Source organism: Copadichromis virginalis, linkage group LG16 (genome assembly GCF_057382275.1).
Source record: "Copadichromis virginalis isolate Kocher_CV1m ecotype Utaka linkage group LG16, C_Virginalis_male_GT1.1, whole genome shotgun sequence".
NCBI classification, from domain to species: Eukaryota; Metazoa; Chordata; class Actinopteri; order Cichliformes; family Cichlidae; genus Copadichromis; species Copadichromis virginalis.
In genome coordinates, this window is record NC_140633.1 from 3,183,878 (window position 1) to 3,198,791 (window position 14,914).

Consider the following 14,914-nt stretch of genomic DNA (forward strand, 5'->3'; position numbering starts at 1 on the left):
GACAACATTTAAGGATGCAGGGACTGACAGAGACAGGTTTATCTTGCCTGGCTGGGCAGCTCTCTGGGTGCTCAGCACCCCCAAAGCTCTGATCCTAGAATCGCCCCTGGGGCAAGATACTAACCCCCACTTGCTCTCCGATGCATCCATCTGAGTATGAGTGTATGTTAGTTAGAAAGCAGTGAGAACACAGAGACATCAGTGCTTGTGTGAATGCGGTGTGTTGTATAGAGCGCTTTGAGTACTCTAGGAGAGTAGAACAGTGCTATGTAAGAATCAGTCCATTTACCATAGGTCTAGTGATGGATAAGAGTTCTGGAATTTGGGTTGCTCTTTTAGTTGGTGCTTGGGAGGGTAGAATCAATAAATATCCAGTTCATGATCTTTATGACAATTACGGTACAATATAAGTTTAAAATGTAAATTAATTATCTGCATAAATTTTTCAAATTTTCACTTTCATCTACTAAACTAAGAAGATGGAAAGAAAAGGGACTCGCCACCATTTGGTTTAGAATTGAAGAAACATCTTGGATGAGAGGCGAAACATCTTCAAGAAACTTAAATCAAAAAAATTGTTATTACTGTTCAAAAATAGGTCAGCTGTTCAAGAGTCTGATGGCAGTGGGGAAGAAGGAGTTGTTGAGTCTGGATGTTCTGGATTTCACACTTCTGAATCTCCGTCCCGAGGGCAGAAGTGTGAACAGTGCAACACGTTCTCACTCCCAACTCGTCAAACGTGTGACGCATGGTCAGGCTCCCTCTGCTGCACTTATGGACGCGCAGGTACCCCCCTCGCGTCGGGAATTGACGTGAAGGGTCCTCCGATTGAAGAGATTGCCGCGGAAGTGCCTGTTGTCGGTATATTTAGACATTTTCCAAATCACATTGTAGTGACGTATACAGAACACAATAAATTATATAATGTAAACAACTACCTGAAAAACAGGTAGAACGATGCTTTTGTATCGTTTGTTGCATTTATGGAGGGAGTGATGTATGCTGGGTAATGGCACAGCTAGCTACTGGGTGACTTTATTCACCCGCTTCGGCTGTTATCAGTCCATACAATGGGCGTTATTAGCACAAATCAGTCCCATAGATATGGACAATCTCCTGCTAGATTGTTCAGAAGGTTGTTCTCATCCATCCAGATGGAGGATCACTAACAGGAGCGTGGAAGACTCCAGAATCCACTCTGGCTGCAATCCGGTGGATATGCAGTGGGTACAGGTAAGACCATTTAAACGGACAGCATTTATAGACTGACTATTAAAAGTCAGCGAGTGTCAGTAATGTTAATGTGGTTATGTTAGTAATACAACGAGTGCTAATATAACAGCTTTAAGATGCATTTGTAGATATTATTACGTGTTTTACCGTCTTTATGGTGCTAGCTTAAAGTTACGGTGTAAACGTTAGCTTATATTGGAGTAAAGCTGTTACTGTTTAAACGATGTTAGCACAGAAATATTAGCTTCTGTCATGACTGATGAAGTTACTAGTTAATAAAGTTTCCAGTAAAATGTTTAATCGCAGCCACAGACTGACAGCAAATATCTCGATTAGCTTCAGTGCATCTGTAATAATTATGTGCAAGTTTCAGTGCTTCGTTTAAACTGTATGATACTTATACTGACCCAGGGTCAGTGTAAAATACAATCCTAGCTGTGTGAACAAAGCCTGGCTCCTTTAATCCTGCATGACAAACCTGAGGATGCAGGTTATTATTACTCTTTCCTGCTGGCACACCTGTCACACCTGAGAGTCAGCTAGAAACTTACAGTGACGTGGACATCATGCAAAGACTTCCAGACTCTGTAATACTGCAAATGATCAGTGACTCAGGTTAACACTAAACTTTAAACGGCACCTCTGTGTCTCTGTGTGCTGAACATCTAGGATTGAGTCAGGCTGCATCAGCTAAAGCTGTTATTTGTATATATCAGTATTTTTTATTCAGGTGTGGGGAAAATACGTAAGACTGCAGTGAAGCGATGCACCAGATGAATCCCTGGCCAAAGGTATCGTACTTAAATCAGACTACTGATCCAGCCACATCAGCCTTTTGTGAGGTCTGTTTAAAGTAGACTAAAAATGAACTGCAGGTTCCTGAGAGGTGGACTGTGAGCACAGAAACACATGTTCATACATACAGCTGCAGCAAACTTACATTAATTTTAAATAGATTTGTTACTCTGATGTCTGTCTCTGTGTTAGTCCTCTGACAGACTGGTGACCTGTCCAGGTGTGCTCTACCTATGACTACTGGGACAGGCTCTGGCCTCTGTAAAATAAATTTTCTGTTATTCTCATTTAAAGTGCTTATGCATATGCTTAGTTGTGACACTGTTCAGTGAAAGTTTCTAAAACTAGATGAACTTACTTCAGCGTCAGCAGTTTGTGTCACGGTTCTGGGTCCGTTGGACCCAGTAGTTTGAGTTTTATTATGTTTTAGTTTGCATCAGGGATTGTTTTCTTGTTCTCTTGTAGTGTTGATGATGATGATGTTTATTATTTGAGTTTCATGTTTCTGTGGTGTTTAGGATTTGTTCTTCGGTTGTGTCTGCTTAGTATTTGTCTAGCTCCATGTGCCATTGTCTGTCTGTCTCTCTGTCGAGTTTGTGTCTTAGTGTGATGGTTTCTTGTTCCTGTTTTATTGTGATGGTCTGCGTCTCATGTGAGTGTGTTCAGTTTTACCTTTGTCTCGTCTTGTGATCATTCCCAGCTGTGTCCACCACCTGTGTGTAATTCCCCTGTGATTCTCCGTGTATTTAAGTCATGTCTGCCATCATTGTAGTTGCTGGTCCGTCTGTGTATTCCACCCTGCGTCATCTGTGTGTTTCCCTGCTGTCAACCGCTAAGTGTTTCTGCTCATGCTCATGTTCAGGTTCGTGTTCTGTAGTTAGTTTGTTCCCAGTCTAGTTAGTCATAGCTCCCTTTGCCGTTTGTATTTACTTTCATGCTCAATAAACCACCTTCACACCTTCACGACTGCCTGCGTTTGGATCCTCCTTCATTGCCTCCACACGGCTCACCTCACTCGCCGTGACAGTACGGACCAGCCAGATATGGATCCAGCGGCATTCACCCCACCCACGGAGCTTCGGGACCTCATCACGAACTCCGCTTCACAAATAATCAACCTGTGGCTAGAGCATGAGGGAGAAGCATTCCTCCACGTTCTGGAAGCCAGACTGCAACAGCTGCTCACGGATTATCCCTGGCTATTGGACTTACTACACCCACTCGCGCAAGACTTCATCCTTCACGAACTTCACCTACACCCACCAGCCGCTATCGCTTCCCAACCCAGCCGGACGCCGGAGGTTTTGCCCGGCCCGCCGGAGGTTTTGCCCGGCCCGCCGGAGGTTTTGCCCGGCCCGCCGGAGGTTTTGCCCGGGAGGAAGCGACGATCGCGCCGTCGGCCCGTCGCCCCACAGCTGGAGAATAGGACTTCAGAACTGCCGGCTGTGGTGAGTGGAAAAGACGCTCTGTCTGTTTCACCAGTTCATATGACTGTTTATACCGGGGCTGTGTTCGTTGAGTCAGCTGCTCAGCCGGTAGCTCGGTTAGCTTCCCAGCAGTCGCTAACTCAGTCAGCCACTCACTCATCACCTCCATCACAGTCACAGTCAGACCCAGTAGACACCATGTTACAGTCCATAGCCCAGTCAATAGCTCAGTTGGCAAGAGAGTCATCAGCCTTATCAGTTCAGCCAGCCACTCCACCACCTGTTACTACTTTGCTACCTGTAGCTCAGTTGCCACCAGTTCAGCAGCCTGTCCACTCATTTACCCAGCCTTTATCCTCACAGCCTCATTACAAGCAGGGAACACACTCCACACAAACTTTTGCTGGTTCATTTAAGCTGGCCATCTCAGAGGCAGTTGCTCCCTCTAGGGCCTCCCCAGAGGCTGGGTGTCAGTCACCAGCAAACTCTGGACCCCTAGAGGTCAAGACACCAGCACCAGCAGCCTCACCGGAGAACTCACCTGAACAGTCTCGGCTCTCAGCACCCCCTGAGAGCTCAAGTGAGTTCACCCGTCCGCCTCAGTCCTCTGCTGAGTGTATTGGGGAACACTTCCAGCCCTCTGAGGACTGTATCCCACTGTTGCTGCCTGAGTCTAGCCACGGTGCTGCTCAGTCCCAGCCAGTGTCCACACTGGCAGAGGTCTCCGTACCTGCTGCTTCAGAGACTGCTTTCCCTGGAGGGCCTGAGGAGCCCGTCCAGCCTCAAGTGTCGTCTGCTGGGGGTTTAGGAGAACCCAGCCAGCCTCAAGCCTCGTCTGCTGGAGGGCCCGTGGAGCCCACCCAGCACATCCTCACATCTGCTGGTGGTCCTGGAGGACCCAGCCAGCACATCTCCACATCACCTTCTGCAGCATCACCGCCGTCAGGTTCCGCAGCCGTCCCGCTGCCGTCAGGTTCCGCAGCCGTCCCGCTGCCGTCTTCATCATCTTCGCCTGGTCCAGCCTCCGTGTCTTCATCATCTTCGCCTGGTCCAGCCACTGCTTCGTCCTCGTCTGGTCCAGCCTCTGCTTCGTCCTCGTCTGGTCCCGCCTCGTCTGGTCCCGCCTCGTCTGGTCCTGTGGTTGCCACGCCGCCGTCGGTGCCAGCTCGACCCGTTCCGCCTCGCCTCTGCCGGCCGTTTTCCGGGCCTCTGAGATGGCATCATGGCCTTCGGGGACGGCCTCCGGAAGGTGTTCGTCGCCGCCGCTGGCATCACGGCCGTCCTCCGGCATCGCGGCCGTCCTCCGGACCTGCTCGGTGGCCGCCACTGCCTTCCACATGGTCGGCCTCCGGAACTGTTTGCCCGCCGTTGCCGTGTGCGCGGTCGGCCTCCAGAACTGTATTCGCGCCACCGTTGCCGTCCGCACGGTCGGCCCCCGGACCTGCTTCCTCGCCGCCGTTGCTGCACGCACGGTCGGCCTCCAGAACTGTTTGCCTGTCGCCGCCGTTGCTGTGTGCAGGGTCGGCCCCCTGAACTGTTTCGGCTCTTGTGTTGTCGGCCCCCGGACTTTACTGTGGACTCGTGTATGGTCTTGTTTTGTGTTGGCCTGTTTTTGGTTTATTCTGGTCTCTTGTGCTCCTTGTTTTTGTTTCAGACCCTCCTTCCTGGACCCCCTCCGCCCGCCCTGGCTTGGTGCTTTGTGCTTTTTTGTTTGGGGCTGTCGGGAGCCAGCCCTTTGAGGGGGGGGGTACTGTCACGGTTCTGGGTCCATTGGACCCAGTAGTTTGAGTTTTATTATGTTTTAGTTTGCATCAGGGATTGTTTTCTTGTTCTCTTGTAGTGTTGATGATGATGATGTTTATTATTTGAGTTTCATGTTTCTGTGGTGTTTAGGATTTGTTCTTCGGTTGTGTCTGCTTAGTATTTGTCTAGCTCCATGTGCCATTGTCTGTCTGTCTCTCTGTCGAGTTTGTGTCTTAGTGTGATGGTTTCTTGTTCCTGTTTTATTGTGATGGTCTGCGTCTCATGTGAGTGTGTTCAGTTTTACCTTTGTCTCGTCTTGTGATCATTCCCAGCTGTGTCCACCACCTGTGTGTAATTCCCCTGTGATTCTCCGTGTATTTAAGTCATGTCTGCCGTCATTGTAGTTGCTGGTCCGTCTGTGTATTCCACCCTGCGTCATCTGTGTGTTTCCCTGCTGTCAACCGCTAAGTGTTTCTGCTCATGTTCAGGTTCGTGTTCTGTAGTTAGTTTGTTCCCAGTCTAGTTAGTCATAGCTCCCTTTGCCGTTTGTATTTACTTTCATGCTCAATAAACCACCTTCACACCTTCACGACTGCCTGCGTTTGGATCCTCCTTCATTGCCTCCACACGGCTCACCTCACTCGCCGTGACAGTTTGAGAAAACAACTCCCTTTACAGGTGCTGATAAGGCCAAGGGCACAAAACAGCATAACCATTGATCCGTTAGGTTTCATAGCGAGACACGTGAAGTGTGGTAGGATCAGTTTGTAACTTCCTCCCTCTTCCTTGGAATGCATAAAGGAGGAGGAGCACCACTTCTGTGGCAGCGCTGACATGACTGAACTGTGATGTTTGATGTGTGTTGGCGCAGTAATAAATAGCTTGATCACAGCTCTTTCTGTGTTGCAGACTTTATTTAAAAAATTCCACGACACCCCCCCCCCACACACACACACACACACACACACACACCCTCCCACTGTGAACCTGAATTAAATATTCAGAAGACATTTGTTTAAATAGTTCTACAAATCTGAGCTGTTGGTGTGTCCTTGGATTGTGTGGTAATAATATTAGAGCCTCAATCTTTCTTACTGAATCTCTACTCTGAGTCATGTTACCTGAGATTAGTTCTATGTTTTCCTGTCAGCCTGGACAAATGTGCTGTGTGAAGGAAATTAAATTAAATCAGATCTGAACTGCGTACATTTGAGGAACCTGTTCATATTTAATTGAAATATGAACCAGTGATTTTTTTGATTGCTGATTCCAAGAGAGTCTTTGTGGAAATCCTGTTTGGCTTTTTGTTATTTTAATTCTCTTCTCTGTTTTCCAGAACAGTTCTCCACAGTCGCTGTCCACATGGGTCAGTGGGACCAAGAAGCACTCTGCTAATGTGGGACTCTGCCCAGCAACATCCAGCAGGACCCAGACAGTTTTCTATCTCCCAGCTGGAGTTTTTGTTTGTCTGTGACTGGAGAGTCAGATTTTTGTTGAGCTTCACACTTGCAGAGGTAAGTCAGTTTGCAGAGATCCCTCCCACCCTGGCTTTTATGTGCTAGATTTCTTATCTGAAACAGTAATATTTCAGTGACTGCTGCTTATACCACAGGTTAATACACGCTACTGATCCCTGATAGGAGAATCATCACCTCTGCCAACAAAGAAGCCTGGTGGATGTTTGTTTACAGTCTGATGATGGGACATCATGCTCTGCATCTTCAAAGTTTGTCTCTTGATTATTATTCATACCCAGTAATGTGAAGTATGCTCATATCTACTATAACTGAACCAACCTGGTGCTGTTCATTGAGTCTGAATGTTGGATGTTGTGTATCTCGTGTTCTCTGGGCTTTGTTGTCCTCAGTCTTTTTGCAGGTTCAGAAAACAAAACCAGGATGTAAATGTTTCTTCTCCATGATGTTTCTTCAAATGTTTCTTCTGGATGATGATAAGACTGTGACACGGGACGCCACCTTTGGTCTTGTGATGAAGCAAAGCTCAGGAAGAAGTGGGATTAAATGGTACTCGCATGTGTGCTGCTGAGAAGGATGTACAGGGGCACCTGCAGCCAAATCCAAGCCTCAGGTTAGTTGTAGTTGCAGAACGCTATAGACTGAGACAGCTGAGGCATCAAATGTTTGATTAAACGGATGAAAAAGAGAAGTTTCTTCCCTGTAATTATCACTTCTTAAAATCTGTAGCAACTTCAAGTCTGTCAGCATGCTGAGCATGCTCAGAATGTGACAATATATTTTTGTTCAATATTTAATTTCTTTCAGTTGCAATTGTTAAATGAAAAAAATAATAAAAATATATTCTTATAATTTAGCAAACTAATTTATCAAAAAAAAAAAAATACATATACCTGTATTAGTTTTAATAAATTAATTTGACACCTGTATTGAAAATACCATATTGTATTCATACAGAATCAGTTTGGTATCATGTTTTTCTGCTCACTGATTGCTGAAACTAAGAGCTACTTTGATCTGTTTAGATCTAAAGTATCCAAAGTTGAGCTCTGATGTTTCTTCACCCCTGTGTGTGATATGTGATTCCTACATGCTGGCAGAGCAGCAGTTTGTGCTCACAGATGGTGACGGTGTGGAGAGACGGTGGTGTTTCCTCAGAAGAACCAGCAGAGTCACAAAGGACACCAGTCCATCTCACCACCTTGACTTGCTGACTGATGCTCGTCTCCACTGCACAGAGGAAATCAGCTGACCGAGGTTTGTCCAGTGACGTGTTATGAAATGTATATTTGTTTTATGCTTACAGTTATGTTTTTCTTGACAGAGGCTCTGCAGAGGTTAGACAAAGCAGAGAAAATATGTGCTTTACATTTTACTGTGATTTATTGAGATATTTGTTGCCTGATGTTCAGCAGGAATGGAGAAATAGAATCAAAGGGAGATGTTTTTGCTGTTTTTGTAATGTTTCAGCAACACGTGCCAGATGCTGTTCCTTCATGGTGACATCACCAGAGACAGCCCCGCCCACCTCAGGACCTCGCCATTGGTCATGATGATTATAATGATGACAGCGAGTGCAACTGAGACTGTAAAAATCCACGACCAGAATGTTTCTTTCTAATTATTAATACTGAGAGCCTCTTTCTGTGTTTTGTCTGTTTTGTTTTTTTTACCTCATTTGTTACTAACAAAGTTCACAAACTCACACAGTTTACATGCTGTATGTTTCCATCTTTACCAGCCACACTCTAACTGCATTTAAGAAAATGATCCTTAGAAATCGTCGTTTTTCTCTTTTGTAATTGATGATAATTCAGTGAATATACTGCGCTGCTTCCTTTTATTGCGTCACACATTGCTTTAAGTTTTTCAGTGTCCGGTTATTTTTTACTGCTGTTTGAATTCTCTGTATGTTTGACCCTGTAGACTGTTTGATGGACTGCTTGTCTTCCTGTTTGTTACCGCCGCCTGTTTTTTAATAAAGATTTGGATTTCTGACTTCAACACAGCCTCTGCGTGTCCTCCCTTTGTGTCCTCTTCCTCTGTGAATGTGTTGCATGTGTCACAGATTCATTTTATTAACAGCTTTCCCACAGTGAGTTGCATCAGCATTCATTCACAGCACATTTCAGAAGGATTCAGATTAATACAGTGATCTTACAGTCAGAATGATCCTGACAGAGTGCCACTGTAAATGATCTTTCATCAGGTACATTTTAAAGTTCAGTATTTCAAAGCAGGAGTTATGAAGAATCATGCTGGCATTAGGACTAATAATATGTACTTACAAAGTCAAAGTTTTTTAATTATGCTAGAATATTGGAAGACAATCAACTTTTAGTGTTTTCTGCATATTAATTATTCTGAAATAGAGACGTGACCTTAACTGTACAGAAGCACTAAACAACTGACAATCAGTCAGCTCGGGCTGTGTTTAATCAAAGATTAAACACAGCCCGAGCTGTCATGCACAGTGAGTCTGATCCTTTGCTGTGAGAGTCTGACAAGCATGTTTCTGCTCAGTTTGGAAGAAATAATATCACAATGTTGATCTTTCTTTCCAATATTCCTTCTCTTTTACAACATAAACTGTGATCAAAGGTACTTATGTTCACAGCATGTAATAATACTGACAGTCCAGGGCATTGTGGTCTGTTGAGCTAGGGTTAGGGTTAGGGTTAGCAATTCAGACATATGTAATCAATATTAAACGTCTCTGATGTGGGCCACTGTCCGCAGTGTTGGGAAATCCATACCAGGCTGGAACGAGTCAAGGTAGGTGAGCATCCACGAGAAGACACAGCAGATGCATCCTACTAATACTGACAGGACCAGGAGACTCCAGAAACCCAGCATCTTCTCTTCAGTGCCATCCTCGCCTGTCACCCTCTCTGCCCGCAGCTCTTTGAGTATGGGGTGGAGAAGGGCGCAGAGAAACCCTTATTACTAATTTGTATTATAATTCAATTTTCATGAAATATTCATATTCAGTATCGGTCCTTTTATATTAATAACCACGTATCCCCCCCAGGCTCATGGTGGGGCAGGGCTCTGTCCTGGGATGCTTGAGTACAAGGTAATGTACACCTGACCAGGTATCCAGTCTGTCAGAATTGTTTTCAATATTTGGTTCAAAAACATGAGTGACAACAAAAATCCAACTAGGATTCTTGCATATGATGAATGAAGTCTGTCTTTGACTGTATTGTCCAGCTGATCCATCAAACCCCCAGCAGGTGAACCTTATTCATGACATAACACGGCAACAATGTAAAAAATGAAACAGCAACAGTCTAAATGTAAAGTGCATTCTAAACTCCTCTTCAATAAATCATATGCAAAGAGTCATTCAGGACTGTAAAACGTGAACTACAGAACCCAGAGTCTTCATCATTAAATCTCTGGTTGCTTCATTTTTCTATCCTCTATCAGATACTTTAAGGTTAGGTTAGGTAAACTTGCATTCTCATGGTGAGGCAAAGTGCTTTATGTGTGTGTGTGCGTGTCATGAACGGCTATAAAAGGCCTATAATTAAAGAACAAAGCGGGGTTTGAGTTAGAGTTGCGGCAGACTGTCACTACTTGTAAATGGAACGCAGCCTTCCTACGGCGGACAGCTAATAACAGGAATCGGACGCGGTCCACCCAAGTCCACAGCAACCACCATAGCAACCGCCTAGCATGACCTTAAAAACATATTCTGTCTTCATAACTATCAAACACGTGAAATGACTTGCAAAGTGTTTAAGTGTTACAGCTGCAGAGAGCTATGGCGGTATCTTTGGAAGCTGTTTACATAGCTAATAATATACGATGTAACCATGGAGACAGTCAGTCACGTGAGCTAGCGGTGCACGTTTACTACAGTAAATAAGGTGATTGCGTGCACACGCTGCAGAGGGTAAAGACATTACTTCAATATTGTTTTATATTGATATATATTTGCCTTCTGTTGACCATCACCTCAGGTTCACATCACAGTTTCAGCAGACAGATGCACACTGTCTAAATATGAACACATTCAAAAACTCATGTCTCAGAAATAAGCACAGCTGTTCATGTTTGTCATTAGAGTTTTATTTGTAAGAAAATTATGAGCTTCATATTGTGCATCAAATAAAAGAACATTTCACAACTCTGAGTCAACAGAAACAGGAAACAGAAATGTCTCTAATGTAGACATGTACAGTGTAGTGTAAGCATTAAAAGATCATAAAGGAAACACTAACATTTATGTGAAACTAATTGTAATAAAAAATGAGCAGGTGCTTTATAGATGTAAAAGAAAGAATCTGAAAACAACACTTTTTTGGTCTAAGTGATCAAAGTAGAAAACAGAACTGATGTTCAAGAACAAACCGTAGCTGCACTAATATTACACATCTCCAGTGTTGTGGTGAACAGACATGTTGCTTTTAAAACCACATGCAGTGTGTGACCGTGACTGTTCACTGAGACCATGAACGCCACTTCGCTGAAGCCTTCGCCTTCTTCTTCTTCTTCTTCTAAATTGGAAGCAGAAGGAGCTGCTTTGATCTACTGAAAGGAAAAAGCAGAACATCTGAGCTGAAACCAGTCAGCTGAAACCATTAAGACAGGAACAATCATTCAATGCAGTGTCTCAGGTGGCTTAGCCTGTTACAACTGTTGATACAAGCTAAATACGGTTAACACACAGTGTCAGGGAGCTCCAGTGTGGGAACTAGTGACTTTAGGTTTGTAGTCATTTAACTTTCATCCATCCATTCATTTAATTCAGGAGGAAGAAATGTCAGGTTGGTGCAGGCTGGTTACATGCATTTGGTCCCATGCTGTCTTTAACTAAATGACTTGGTTCACTTTATGGCTGGGCTGTATGTGGGGTTATATCATGTTATTTGGGCAGGAGTACCTGTCCCCTGTTAGACTTAGAAAGTTTCTCCATAAGTAGAGTTTCTAACTCTTCTAGCACATCTGTGGCTGACAGCTTTTTGGTGGCTCTTTTTACCCCACACTGGTTGTGAGTGTGTAAATAGCCCCACTTGTTCTTTTGGGTTGCAGTTAACTTGGGAGGAAGAGGTAGGTCTGCCATGACTAGATGAATAACAATTATCTGGGATACATAAATTTTATAATGCATGCATGTATCTCTATAAACCTGCCTGAGGGCTGCCATTTTTACATTCAGTTATTTCTTTGTTGAATCTAAATAATGAATGTGTTACAGTTAAACTGACACTGGTCAGTGTAAATGGCTCATTGGGACACAGAAACCTTTAAATTAAACCCATCACCTGATATCGAGTGTCAAACAATATCACAGCTGTAAAAGCTGTTTACAGTCACAATTTATAAAACTATGATTGTAAATAAATTCAAACAAGTGAGCTTTTCTCTTTGCGCTGAATATCAACACTGTGATTTCTTAGACTGTAAGCTTTACTTTAGCGCAACCAGTTGTAGAAGCTGCCTCTCCAAATGTCTTTTGATAACAAGAAAAAAATACCTTTTCAGTCCACGGCCTGAAGTTCTTCTCTGACATCTTCTGCAATCGGCTTTGTCTGCTGGTTTGAAGACAATAAACCACAAAAAGATGATTTAGCCACTTTGTCTGCGTCATGCAGCTCGAATGTGTCGTGTAACGATGTTGAATAGCCGTCGTTATCCCTCTGCTGTGTCAGTAGGATTGTACTGTACAGCATCTCATTGATATGTGAGGAATGCTAATGTAACACGATAACAGACTTACATCATTAAAACATAAAAGACAGGAGATATTTAGATATTTTTATATTTATATTACATTTTATAGCTGACGGATATTACTAAATAGATAGAATTTACTAAATAGCTGGATGAACATGAAAAATATGTCTATAATAACAAATGACCATGAGAGCCAGTAGAATTAATTCAACTGGACACTCAAAAGACGTCCTTAAATGCTCTTTAAGTGGCAGAACAGATGAACAAACAGTTAATTGCTTACTTGAGATGAAATCTGCTCAGCTACTTTGAAAACAGCTTCTAACTGGTTCCTCCTTTAACAGGATGACTGCTCAGGGGTAAGGCCATCATGCAGTCCAGCAACCTTTATGGTTCTGCTTTGATTCACCAGGAACTATTAGGGAAACCTTCCAGCGCCTCCTGTGAAAGACACAGGCATAAACACAAACATTTATTAACATGTTCCACATCCTGTGGACAACAACGTACATGGATGCAGGTTTATTGTTAACTTTTGTAAGGTTTATTTAGTGAACATATCCAGCTGCAGCTCCACTGTGATCCTGAGCTGGATAAGCACTTAAGAAAATGTGTCAATAAATGGACAAACATCAACTTACTATATTTATCCAAACAGATGGGACCAATAATGCTTCACTGAGTTAGAGACTTTAACGTCTCTTCTATGTAAGAATGTCTCGTGCTGATATACCTGCAAACTTGACAACAAAGGTTTTTCAGACTACATGTAGCTGTCCTCTATGTCAGCTCACACATTTACATTCATGTCACACTTATTTCTGCTTTCCCATTTTATAATTATTACTTACATTTTGATTAGATACCTTGAGTTTGTAAATGATCAGATTACATAATTGGAATACAATGTATCCAATTCAGGGTCGCGGGAGGATGAAGCCTATCCCAGCTGATACAGGACAAAGACAGGCTGCCAGTTTATTGCAGGTCTAACACAATATGTGTAACAGAAAATCCACTTACATGTTTGATATTTCTTATAATAATCAGAATTATGACTATTATTTAAAGGTTTCTTCATAAATACATTTTGATTTTTTATAACCTCTAAAATATAAACCTGAGCTGTTTCAGATTCTGACCTCTGACCTCACTGCAGCTCCCTCTTGGAAGTACGTCTGCTTCTTGTCTACCCCCAGTGTTGACCGCCTGCCCTTGATATCACGTACTGTACCTGAGGAACAAAAAAGGACAAACACTTGCCTTCATTTAAAAGTACATTCATACAGAGGTAATCTATGGAAACACACTAGTTCACCCTTTGGGAGGAATCAGTTCCTGTGAAACATTTCTGTAAATGAACATCATGTGGAGAATGAATGAAATGAGTTCTTCAGGTGACTCAGCAGTCCCACACTGACAAATGAAATCTAGTTAAACTATTAAGCATCTTTGCTCTTCTGAAATCTGTGTTAAACAACAACAAACATGAATTAGTAACAAAAATACAGCTGAGTAGAGGCTTTACAAACCACCAGCAGCCATAATGCTGAATTTTAATCTTCAAATGTTTCTGAGCCGTCTTCAACCTGCTTTTAAAACATTAAAGTCCCACAGTCAATGCAGCCTGACTCAATCCTAGATGTTCAGCACACAGAGACACAGAGGTGCCGTTTAAAGTTCAGTGATAACCTGAGTCACTGATCATTTGCAGTATTACAGAGTCTGGCAGTCTTTGCATGATGTCCACGTCACTGTACGTTTCTAGCTGACTCTCAGGTGTGACAGGTGTGCCAGCAGGAAAGAGTAATAATAACCTGCATCCTGAGGTTTGTCATGCAGGATTAAAGGAGCCAGGCTTTGTTCACACAGCTAGGATTGTATTTTACACTGACCCTGGGTCAGTATAAGTATCATACAGTTTAAACGAAGCACTGAACCTTGCACATATTTATTATAGATGCACTGAAGCTAATCGAGATATTTGCTGTCAGTCTGTGGCTGCGATTAAACACTTTACTGGAAACTTTATTAACTAGTAACTTCATCAGTCATGACAGAAGCTAATATTTCTGTGCTAACATCGTTTAACTAGTAACAGCTTTCCTCCAATATAAGCTAACGTTTACACCGTAACTTTAAGCTAGCACCATAAAGACGGTAAAACACGTAATAATATCTACAAATGCATCTTAAAGCTGTTATATTAGCACTCTGTGTATTACTAACATAACCACATTAACATTACTGACACTCGCTGACTTTTAATAGTCAGTCTATAAATGCTGTCCGTTTAAATGGTCTTACCTGTACCCACTGCATATCCACCGGATTGCAGCCAGAGTGGATTCTGGAGTCTTCCACGCTCCTGTTAGTGATCCTCCATCTGGATGGATGAGAACAACCTTCTGAACAATCTAGCAGGAGATGGCCCATATCTATGGGACTGATTTGTGCTAATAACGCCCATTGTATGGACTGATAACAGCCGAAGCGGGTGAATAAAGTCACCCAGTAGCTAGCTGTGCCATTACCCAGCATACATCACTCCCTCCA

General features: G+C 43.2%; 2 long non-coding RNA genes across 3 annotated transcripts in view; one reads left to right on the top strand and one right to left on the bottom strand.

Moving 5' to 3' along the window:
- The first annotated feature begins 6,639 nt into the window (after positions 1-6,639).
- Positions 6,640-7,071, top strand: LOC146690077 (uncharacterized). The gene is made up of 2 exons (XR_014915699.1): positions 6,640-6,712; positions 6,811-7,071. It is a non-coding gene; the product is annotated as an uncharacterized LOC146690077 (long non-coding RNA).
- Positions 7,072-10,742: 3,671 nt separating this feature from the next.
- Positions 10,743-14,914, bottom strand: part of LOC146690078 (uncharacterized) — a 67,724-nt gene continuing 63,552 nt past the window's right edge. Inside the window, exons 2-5 of one of the 2 annotated variants that reach the window (XR_014915606.1) lie at positions 13,501-13,592; positions 12,642-12,799; positions 12,159-12,216; positions 10,743-11,212 (exon numbers count right to left, since the gene is read on the bottom strand). This is a non-coding gene — a long non-coding RNA (uncharacterized LOC146690078). Of the gene's footprint in view, positions 11,213-12,158; positions 12,217-12,641; positions 12,800-13,500; positions 13,787-14,914 lie in introns of those variants that run through there. The other variant, XR_014915605.1, reaches the window with a different exon arrangement.